Source organism: Nycticebus coucang, chromosome 10 (genome assembly GCF_027406575.1).
Source record: "Nycticebus coucang isolate mNycCou1 chromosome 10, mNycCou1.pri, whole genome shotgun sequence".
Lineage (NCBI taxonomy): Eukaryota > Metazoa > Chordata > Mammalia > Primates > Lorisidae > Nycticebus > Nycticebus coucang.
Genome location: NC_069789.1, coordinates 102,668,530 through 102,679,850, shown reverse-complemented (window position 1 = coordinate 102,679,850; position 11,321 = coordinate 102,668,530). Strand labels below are relative to the sequence as shown.

At 37.6% G+C, this 11,321-nt stretch overlaps 1 pseudogene; it reads right to left on the bottom strand.

Moving 5' to 3' along the window:
• Positions 1–3,070: 3,070 nt before the first annotated feature.
• On the bottom strand, positions 3,071–3,667 carry LOC128596483 (T-cell surface glycoprotein CD1b-like; annotated as a pseudogene).
• Positions 3,668–11,321: the final 7,654 nt, after the last annotated feature.

Genomic DNA, 11,321 nt, shown 5'->3' with positions numbered 1-11,321 from the left:
TGTATGTATAATTTGAAATGAAAAAATTTTGAAGAATATTTACTCTCTTTTTCCTATATTTTTACTTGAGCTGTGCTAACATATAATTTGAAATGAAAAATTTTCAAAGAATATTTACTCCCTTCTTCCTGTATCTCTACTTGAGCTGTGCTAACAATTTGAATCTGGAAATAGAGAAGTCAAATACTTAACCATTACATAATAATACCCGGCTAACATGAACAAAATAAAAATAGAAAGTGAAAGAGAAATCACCATTAAGTTGTATATTCCATATTTCTTTTATTCTGAGACACATTCTTTCTCATATTTTAATATATAAGACTTGTAATAAATTTACTGTTTTAAATAATTTTCTTCTAGTATTTCAATTATAATTCATCTTAACATTTATGAACACTCCAGTTTGATAAAATATGATGATCATTTGATGAAATGTTATGAGATTGACTCCTGGGATGACATCATGGGATCCTAGGCCTTATTTGGTCCTGATTCCAAATGGAAAAGCAGATATGATGTGGACCCAAGGGATATCCTGACATGACCTATTAAAATCACACAATATAGGCCTCTACATAAGAGATATTTGTACACCCGTGTTCATGGCACCATTAATCACAATAGGTCAAGGTGGAGGCAAGCCCAGCATCCAGTGATGCATGAATGGATGATGTGAATGTGTCAGGTCGACAAAATATTATTCAGGCCCATAAAAGAAGGAAACCTTCTCATATGCTACAACATGGCTGAACCTTGGGGAACCTATACTAGGTGAAATAAGTGAGTCACGATAAGACAGTTACCATATGTGGGTATGATTCCACTTAATATGAGATATCTAGAATAGGCACATACATAGACACAGTCAGTATAATGGTCCTACCCAGGGCCCATAAGGAAGGGGAAGTGGTGATTTGCTGTTTAGGAATAGAGTTTCAGTTCTGAGGGATGGAATAGCTCTGAAGATTGCTTGTATAAGAATCTGAACACACTTAATATCACTCAACTGTACACGTGAAAATGGTAAAGATGGTAAATTTTATTCTGTGTATTTTCACAGGATTATCAATACATTATCTCCACCTAAAGAAGAAGGAGATGGGGGAAAGAATCTGGTGGAAAGTTTGTGGCTAAAACAATGAAATTGATAAAAATGATAGAACAGAGTGGGAACGTGGACAGAAAAGAAAGATTAAAAACAACAACAACAACAAAAACTCATCTTTGCCTCAAATACCATAACATAAGTCATAGCAAAAGGATGAAGGAGGGTACTAGGATTGCCAAAAAGATCAAGGTAATAGATATGGGTTGTTCTGGAAATTGGAAAAGGAAAAAAGGATGTCATATCCCATCCCATGCCCTGAATTCCCTGGCATCCTCTGGACACCTGCATGCCAGAGCTACTACTCACCAGCTGTCAATGTGTGGTCATCCCCACCTCCCTCTCTCTATTCCTGATTCCATCCCTCCATCCTGTGATCCTTCTATCCCCAGCTCCCACAACCTGCAGGTCCTTCATTCTTACCTCTTCCATATCTTGGATTCTCTGTTTTTATTCCTGATGGAATTAGTGTCCCAGAAATGAATCAGTCAATCTCTCTTTTTCCCTCTCATCTTTCAAGTTCCATGCCTTCCCAGTGCCTCCTTCCCTGCCTGAAGGCCGTCACCTCCCATGTCTAGGCTTGGGCCTGGCTCTTTCTCATCCCAATTGAGGATGATTTCCTGGCCCTCTAGACTGCTGGTTTCACCTGGCTAGCAGGACAGGCAGCCACCTCCCCAGCAGCCACATCTAGGGTCACTTGGAGATACCATGACCAGTCCGCATTGGGCAGGAGATAGCTGTGCTGAGTGCCTGGCTGCTTCTGCTCACCCCACGTCCACATCACCTACACAGGCTTTGGGTAGAATCCTGAGACATGGCAGAGCAGTAGATGGCCAGGCCTGGGGCTGGGGCCACTGGAAAGCCAGGCCTCGGGCTTCCATGTGGCAGCAAGGGGCAGTGAGAGTGTCATATGATGACTCAAATTGAGATCATAGGGACTGAGAAACCCACAGAGTTGGACAGTGACCCCTTTCAGTAATTTAGGAATAAAGTAATTTGTTGTTTAATCCCCCATACTACCTGAGTACCTTCCTAGTTCTTGAGCTCAGAGCAGGTGGTGAGAAGGGAAACAGAGAGCAGACTCAACTTACCTTTGTAGCTCTGTTTTCAACACATTGATGACATTCATGAGAAATAGGGGGCAGCTTTCTAAGAGAAGCTTCTTTGCAGTATCAGTGATACCTTGATTTTACATGATTACTGTGCAGACCTCCTGGGCCCTGCTGCCTCCCTCTGCCACCCTCTAGGGAAGGTACATATATATCATTGTCAAACCTCCAGTCCTCCTAAACTCCTCTCAAGAAGCTTACTATAGATTCCCCAGAATGTAGCTCACAGCCTGCTATGCCCTGCATCCCAAAGGGGTCTAGGTAGAAAGATGATAGAGAGCAAGTTATTAAACATGAATAAGAAGCAAAGTTGTGAGAAAAGAATGTAGGATTTTAGATTTCAGTTGGGATGAATTTCTTGGACATGAAATGATGAGCCAAATCCCAATTACAGCATTTGGAGCTTTTCAGAAAGAACAGTCTTGGGAAGGTGTGAGTGGTATAGTAGAAGGGAGCTGGGGAGGCAGAGCATGATGCAGCCCAGAGCACAGCACTTTAGTGTTTGAGAGAGAGGACCACAGCAAGAGCAGTGTAGGGAGGAGACAACTGAAGAAACAGATAAGAGGAGGAAGCCACAATGTGGATCACTCAGGACAGGGAGAGAATAAGGGCCCTTGGGGAACCAGGTCTACATAAGACAAAGCAGGGGTTGGTTACAGGGGAGCCTTGGTCACTCAGAGAAGAGTCAGAGGCAGCCAGAATCTGCAATAGGATGTGAGGTGTAGAGTTAACACGAGTGACATCTCCAGGAGAGTGTGTGCACGCAGCTGGATAGAGCAGAAAGCAGGGAGAAGGGGAGAGATTAGCAATTTACAATAAGAAAGAGAAGAAAGTCCTTGAGAATCTTTGTAGTTCAGTGACTGGACTCACATTCCATCTGGAATTCACTGGCATGCTCCTTTATTTCTTCAGTAAATCCATAAAAATAGCCTCGGAATTGTTCCTCCACTTCAGCTACCTCCTCTACACAGAGGTTGCCCTTGGAACAGGGCTTCAGGAATATGGCAGTGCCTGAGTCACTGTTCAACTGCCATGAATCTGCACATCATCCAACCAACCTGGACCTTGATTTTGTGCCCAGGATGAGATCTGGATGACATGGTAAGAAGTGGGTCCTTGGAAGGCTATGAAGAGAAAGAGACAAGCAGGAGGGAGTGAGAAGGAATGGAAATGGAAAAGATCCAGAGAACAGGAAGGTGGATGCTGAAGAACAAATAAAGGCTGACACATTTGATTGGCCCAGCGATTCAGGCTCCATCCCCAGTACCTGGACAGGCAGAATAAGGCTGGAGATAGCAGGACTCAAACAAAGCCTTAGTGTCCAAGTGAACATGGGTAGTGTAGCCTATTTTTACCCTGGTCCCCTGCACCAGTGCTGGAAGTGACTTTTACCATCCTCACTGTGAGCACTTGGGAGAACAGGTAACAATTGAAATGGCAGAAGCAGCATTTCACTGGAAGATGGAACTCCTGACTGGCAGAGCTGGTGTTTAATCTTTGATTTCAGTAAACCTTTTTCTCTGTCACCATCATGACTTCTTTCTTCCAACTGACATATCTCTTCCTCATCCAAATTGCATTTCAGAGATAAAATATGTTGCCTGCAGCCCTGAGCCTTGTAGCTTGCTTCTCATCTCCCCACCCCCACCCTGACTTCTAGACTTTCTCTTTCCTCCCTGACTTCCAGCTGCTCTCTATGTCCTCAGCTTCCTTCAGACCACCAGGGAAAGACCCCATGTGGTTCTGAAAGGTCATTTCATCTTCTCACCTTTATTCCCACATACATAGCATAAGCAATTGATATTTAACAGTTGCTTATCTTCCAGTCTGCTCTAACCTAGATGGAGCCTTTGGTTTATCCACCCGACTCAGCTTCCCTCCCTCTCTGCTGCCCTCTCTTCTCAGGCCGTCTGTCACTGCTTCCTAATGTTCTCAATGTCTTCTCTTTCTTTTCTCACCCCCCTTGTCTGAAATCCCTGACCCTCCTTTCTAATTTGACTGTATGTGTGTGTCTTTTCATGTCTTTTACTCAGTTTTAAGGTCATGATTTTATTTTTTTTTTTGCTGTTTTGTTTGAGTTTCGTATAGGTTCTGGTATCAGACATTTATTGGATGCACAGCATGCAAATGTTTTCTCCCGTTTTCTGGTTTGTGTATTTGCTCTCTTGATTGTGTCCTTGGCTGTGCAGACACGTTTTAATTTAATCAGCTTCCACTTATTTACCAATTTGGTGCTGTGATTGCTTTTGAAATCTTCATAAATTCTTTCCTGAGGCTGATATCTATAAGAATTTTTCCAGAATTTCTTCTAGAATTCTTGCAGTTTAATGCCTTAGTCTTGAGTCTTTTAGCCATCATGAATTAATTGTTGTAAGTGGTGAAAGGTGCACATTCTCTTTCTGTCTTTTTATGTGCGGCTATCTGGTTTTCCTAGCACCATTTATTGAATAGGGATTCTTTCCCCCAGAGTATCTTTTTATCTCCTTTGTCAAAAATCAGTTGGAAATATAAGGATGATTTCATCTCTGGGTTTTCTGTTATGCCTCTGGTTTGTGCCATTGCCATGCTGTTTTGGTTACTGTAGCCTTGCAGTATAGCTTCAAGTTGTCAAGGTGATGCCTCCTGCTTTGTTCTTATGTAAGGTTGCAACAGCTATTCTGGGTCTTTTATGGTTCCATACAAATTGTAGAACTAATTTTTCTAGATCTGTGAGAAATGGTATTGGTATTTTAATGGGGATTGCATTGAATCTGTAAATGACTTTGGGTTGTATAGCTATTTTAACAATTTTGATTCTGCCAATGAACATGATATATTTTCCCATCTTTCAAAATCTCCTGCAATTTCTTTCCTCAGTGCTTCATAGTTTTCCATATAGAGGTCTTTCACTTTTTAATTTAAATATATTCCTAGGTATTTTATTTTCTTGTTGCTACTGAAAAATGTATTACATTTTTATATTATTTTGAACTTGACTGTTGTTGCTGTATATGAAAGCTATTTATTTGTGTACATTTATTTTGTAGCCTTAGACTTTACTGAATTTATTTAACAACCAGTGGTCTCTTGCTTGAATGTTTGGGGTTTCTAGATACAAGATCATGTCATCAGCAAAGAGTGATAATCTGACCTCTTCTTTCCCATTGGAATACCCTTGATTTCCTTCTCTTGCCTGACTGCTCTGGCTCAGACTTCCAGCACTATGTTAAACACAAGTGGCGATAGTGGGCAAGCTTGTCTGTTTCCATTTCTACGCCAGAATGGTTTTGATATTTCCCTGTTCAATATGATGTTGGCTGTGGGTTTGTCATCTATGGGTTTTATAATTTTGAGGTAAGTCCCATCTATGGCTAGTTTGTTAAGTGTTCTTATCATGAAAGGGTGCTGAATTTTGTTGAATGCCTTTTCTGTGTCTATTAAAGGATCACATGGTCCTTGTTTTGGCATTTATTTATGTGGTAGATTACATTTATGGATTTATATGTGTTTAACTATCCTTGCATCTCTGGGATGAAGTCCACTTGGTCTTGATGAATTATTTTTTTGATGTGCAGCTGAATTTGGTGTGCTAATGTTTGATTGAGAATTTTCACATCTACATTCATATAAGGGATATTGGTCTGTAATTTTCTTTTTTAGTTGTGTTCTTTCCTGGCTTTGGTATCAAGGTACTATTGGCTTTGTAGAATGAGTTAGGAGGAATTCCTTTCTTCTCAATGTCAAGGAATAATTTTTGCAGTATAGGTACAAGCTCTTTGTATGTTTGGTAAAATTCAGGTTTGAAAACTTCTGGTCCAGGATTTTTTTTTTTTGAAGATATTTTATTGCTATTTCAATTTAGGTGCTTGGTATTGGCCTGTTGAGGTGTTCTGTATCCTCCTGATAGAGCCTAGTAGGTTGTGTGTTTTTCTATTTCCTCCACGTTTTCAAGTTTGCGAGCACAGAGCTTTTTATAATATTCCTGGATGACACTTTGTGTTTCCAAGGTATCATTTGTAATTTCCCCTTCCCTTTTTCATTTTTTATTTAGCTTATTAGAGTCCTTTCTCTTCTCTTTCTGATTAATCCAGCTAGGGGCTAGTCAATTTTGTTCATCTTTTGAAAGAATCAACATTTTGCTTCATTAATCTTCTGTATAGTTCTTTTATTCTTAATTTCATGTAATTCTGTTCTGATGTTGGTTATTTCTTTTCTTCTGTTGAGTTTGGGATTGGTTTTCTCTTCCTTTTCCAGTTCCTTGAGACAATTCATTAGATTATGGATTTGTGATCTTTCAGTCTTTTGGTTGTTGAATGAATTTTCATCTCAGGACGGTTTTTCCTGCATCCAACAGGTTTTGTTAACTTTTGTCCCTATTATAATTTAGTTCAAAGAATTTTTTTGTTTACATCTTTATCTCCTCTTTAATCCAGCTATCATTCAGCAATAGGTTGTTTAGGGATCCTTTGAGTAGGGATGAGTGATTCTGTTGGAATTGATTTCTTTTATTTTTTTTAGTTAAAATTTTAAAACAAGTTAATGTGTCATACATATTTTATTCCCAGAAATACTTCATAAATAAGCATTTTTGTGTTTTTGATTCATATTACTATGAGGGTACAAATGATTAGGTTACTTTGTGTTTCTAAGGTAAAGTTCAAGTTACAGTTGAAGCAATTGAGCCTTTGATACCAGGAGTGTGCTGTATGCCCTCAAAATGTGTCCATCATGTGAGAGCTTACCAATCCCCATCCCTATTCTTTCACCCTCTCTCTTCTCCCCATTTGAATATACTTGTGTTATTCTCTTATATGGGTATGTAGTTCCTTTTCTATTAGATTCATATTAGTATTGAGTACAGTGTAACTTGCATTACCATTCTTGTGACACTTTACTAAGAAGAATGTGTTTCAACTCCTTTCAGGTAAATACAAAAGATATTAAGTCATCTTTTTTATAGCTAAGTAGTATTTCACGGTATACATATATCACAGTTTATTAATCCAGTCATTGGTTTGATGGGCACTTGGTTTGCTTCCAGACCTTGGCAACTGTGAATTGAGTTGCAATGAACATTCTAATGAAAATGTTCTTGTGATAAAATGATTTATTTTCTTCTGAGTAGATTCCTTGTAATGGAACTGCAGAACTAAATGGAATGTCCACATTTAGCTCTTTGAGGATTCTCTATATTTATTTCCATAAAAGCTGTATTAGTTTGCAATTCCACCAATAGTGCAAAAAAGGTTCCCTTTTCTCTATATCTGCCCCAATATTTGCAGTTTCGAGATTTTGTGATGTGGGCTATTCTCACTGGGGTTAGGTGATATGTCAGGGTGCTTTAGATTTCATTTCGCTGATGATTAGGAATGATTAGCATTTTTTTCGTGTGTTTTGTGTTATTTACCTGACTTTTTCAGAGCAGGTTCTGTTCATGTTTTTTGCCCAATGATAGATGGGATTATTTTCTCTCTTTTGTTGATTAATTTGAGTTCTGTGTAGATTCTAGTTATCAACCCTTTGTCAGATTCATACCATGCAAATATCTTTTCCCATTCTGAAAGTTATCTATTTGCTTTAATTTTTGTGTCCTTAGCTGTGCAAAAGCTTTTCAGTTTAATTAAGTTCCATTTGTTTATTTTTGTTATTGTTGTGATTGCCACTGAAGTCTTCCTCTAAAATCTTTCCTCAGGTTGATAGTTTTTCCCATACTTTCCTCTAGAATTTTTATTGTCTCATATTGCAGATTTGAGACATGACAAAATAAATCTTTTATTCATTGTGAATTGTGTTTTGTAAGTGGTAAGAGTTGTGGGTCCAGTTTCAGTCTTTTACATGTGGTTAATTAGTTCTCCCAGCACCATTTATTGAATAGGGATTCTTTTCCTCAGTGTATACTTTTGTTTGGTTTATCAAAGATCAGATAATGGTAAGAGGCTGGTTTAGTTGCTGAGTTTTGAATTCTGTTACATAAGTCTATGTCTCTATTTTTGTCCCAATACCATGCTGTTTTTTTCACTGTGGACTTGAGGTGTAATCTGAAGTCTGGTAGAGCGATGTTTCTTGATTTGTTTTTATTACTAAGTATTGCCTTAGCTTCATGTTTTTTTTTCCTGTTTCCAAACAAAATGAAGACCTATTTTTTGAGTTCTTCAAAGTATGCTATTGGTATTTTAAGGGTAATTGAGTTAAATCTATAAATTTCTTTGGGTAGTATTGACATTTTAGCAATGTTGATTCTTCCCAGCTAAGAGCATGGTATGTTCTTCCATTTGTTAGTGTCTTCTGCTATTTCTTTTCTTAAGGTTTTATAATTCTCTCTGTAGAGATTTTTCACTTCTTTCATAAGATGTATTTCCATGTATTTCATTTTCTTTGAGGTTACTTTGAAGCGTATCATGTCCTTGATTTACTTCTCCATTTCATTGTTATTCGTGTATACAAGGCTATTGGTTTGTGGACATTGATTTTTTTTAAGGTTTTTTTCTTAATTTTTATTAAATCACAACTGCACACATTTCATACCCACAATATTATTGTATTTCTTGATCACTTCCAGGAATCTTGTGGTTGAGTATCTGGGATTTTCTAAGTATAAGATTATATTATTAGCAAAGAATGAGAGTTTAACCTCCTCTGCTCCTATTTGAATGCCTTTAATACCCTTCTCCTCCTTAATTGCATTGGGTAGAACTTCCAGCACTATGTTCATGTTCTAAGTGGAAAAGCTTTCAGTTTTACTGCATGCAGTATGATATTGGCTGTAGGTTTGTTGTAGATGGCGTCTCTCAGTTTAAGAAAAGTCCCATCTATGTCTAATATCTTAAGAGTTATCAGGAAAAAATAGTGAATTTTATCAAATGCTTTTTCTGCATCTATTGAAAGGATAATACGGTCTTTGTTTTTTCTTCTATTGATCTGCTGAATTGCATTTATGGATTTGCTCATGTTAAACCAGCCTTGCATCCCTGAGATAAAGTCTACTTGATCATAACGTATAATTTTTTGATATGTAGCTATATTCTATTTTATAAGATTTTATTGAGTATTTTTGCATCAACATTGATTAATGAAATTGGTTTGTAGTTTTCCTCTTTTGTTGGGTCCTTTTATGGTTTTGGCATTTTCTTGGTAAAATGTGTTGGGGAGGCTTCCTTTCTTTCCAAGATTTTGGAATAGTTTCTACAGTATGGGTACTAGCTCTTATTTGAATGTTTGATAAAATTCTGGGGTGAAGCCATCTGGTTTTGCCCTTTTTTTTTTTTTTTTGGTCAGGAGCTTTTTTGTTTCTTTAATTTCAGTGCTTGATATTGGTTTGTCCAAGAGATGTATTTTTTACTGGTTAAATGTAGGGCTGTGGTGTGATTCCAAGTATTTGTCCATTTATTCTACATTGTCACTTTTATGGACTTAGAGTTTTTTGTAGCAATCTGAGATGATCTCTTTTATCTCTGTGGTCTGTTGTTATTTCCCCTTTTTTGTTTCTGATTGAGGATATTTGAGATCTTACTTTTCTGTTTCTGGCCAAAGGTTTAACCAACATTTTGCCTCATTGGTTTTCTGAATGATTCTTTTGTTTTCAATTTCATTTGTTTCGGCTTTAATTTTGGCTATTCCTCAAACATAATGACGACAAAGCCACAAGCTACCAAAACCTGTAAGATGCTGCAAAAGCAGTCTTAACAGGGCAACTTATTGCATTATATACCCACATTCAAAAAATAGAAAGAGTGCACATAAACAACCTACGGCACCACCTCAAGAAACTGAAACAGGAAGAGCAATCCAATCTAAAACCTAGCAGAATAAAATAAATAACCACCTACCCTTCTTGCTGGGCAATAAGTCTCTCCAGGGTTGTTCTTTTCTGGTATCTTGCTCCTTCTTGTTCTGCTCTGCAAATTCCGCAGGTAGAATCTCCTGCAGATTCTGGTAGTTTTCCCGTGGAATTGCATCTGTTCTATGATTGTTTGTTAGTTTTTTTTTTCTTTCATCTAAAATTTTCCTTCTTTCTGAGATGGTCTGGGAGCTTGTTGTCTCTGGTAAGCCACCTTCCAAGAGTCTTTCAGTGAACTTTTGGAGGACCAAGGGTGCCTTTAGTCCTAACATACACCTGGCAGCATCTGTGACATCTCTATACTACATTGTGATTAGGCTTTTGTAGTCCTGTGGTATGGTTGCTAGTTCCACCATCTCTTAGTGCCATTGTGGCTTGGTGTATAAACCCAGTCTTCCAGAAATTCTCCCTAGTTGATCCAAATGAAGAGCCAACATTTGCACATTATTAAATGAACATTTTTATTGATGCTTTGGATCCAAGTTCTGCTGTGGGCCTAGAGATCATATATACTTCTTAAAAAGTGCATTTTTTTTTTTTTTGCACCCTCTGTAGGTAGACACTTCACTTTCTAGGATATGAAGCTTAATTTTCTTCCCCCGAATGTGGGTTGGACTTAGTTTTCCACTTCCAGTGAATATAGTACAAAGCAAAAAACAATAGCTTTACAGCGGGAAAGCCTGAGAGACACATCCTTAACCAAATACTCAAGATTAACATCACCAGTAATAAGCCATGCTATTAATGCCATGTCCTCCGGATACAATGTGATAGGAAGAGCATACATCCCTGTGGTACTCTTACCTCAAATCCATGGTCCAGACTGATTATAAGAAAAATATTAGACAAAGCCAAAGAGAGGGGCAATCTAGAAAATATCTGGAAAGTACTCTTCAAAATTAACAAGGTTATGAAAACAAGTAAAGATGGAGAAGCTATCACAAATTAGAAAAAACTAAGATACATTGTAACTAAATGCAGTGTGACATTCTCAATTAAAACTTTGAATAAAAAATGGAAATTAGTGGAAAAAAACAAGTAAAATGATTAAATTTGTATTTTAGTTACTGATAATGCATTAGTTATGACAAGTTTACCACAGTTATGTAAGATAGAATTTTTTGAGGAAATTGGGTAAAAGGTATATGGGAATTCTCTTTTCTTGAGATCTAAACTTTTTCTGACATAAAATGTTTATTTACAAATGTCTTATTAAAGACTAAAAGAAAGAGAGAAGTCTAGGGGCTCCTAAAGTGTGTCAACTGATAAGATGTCCTACATAAGTACA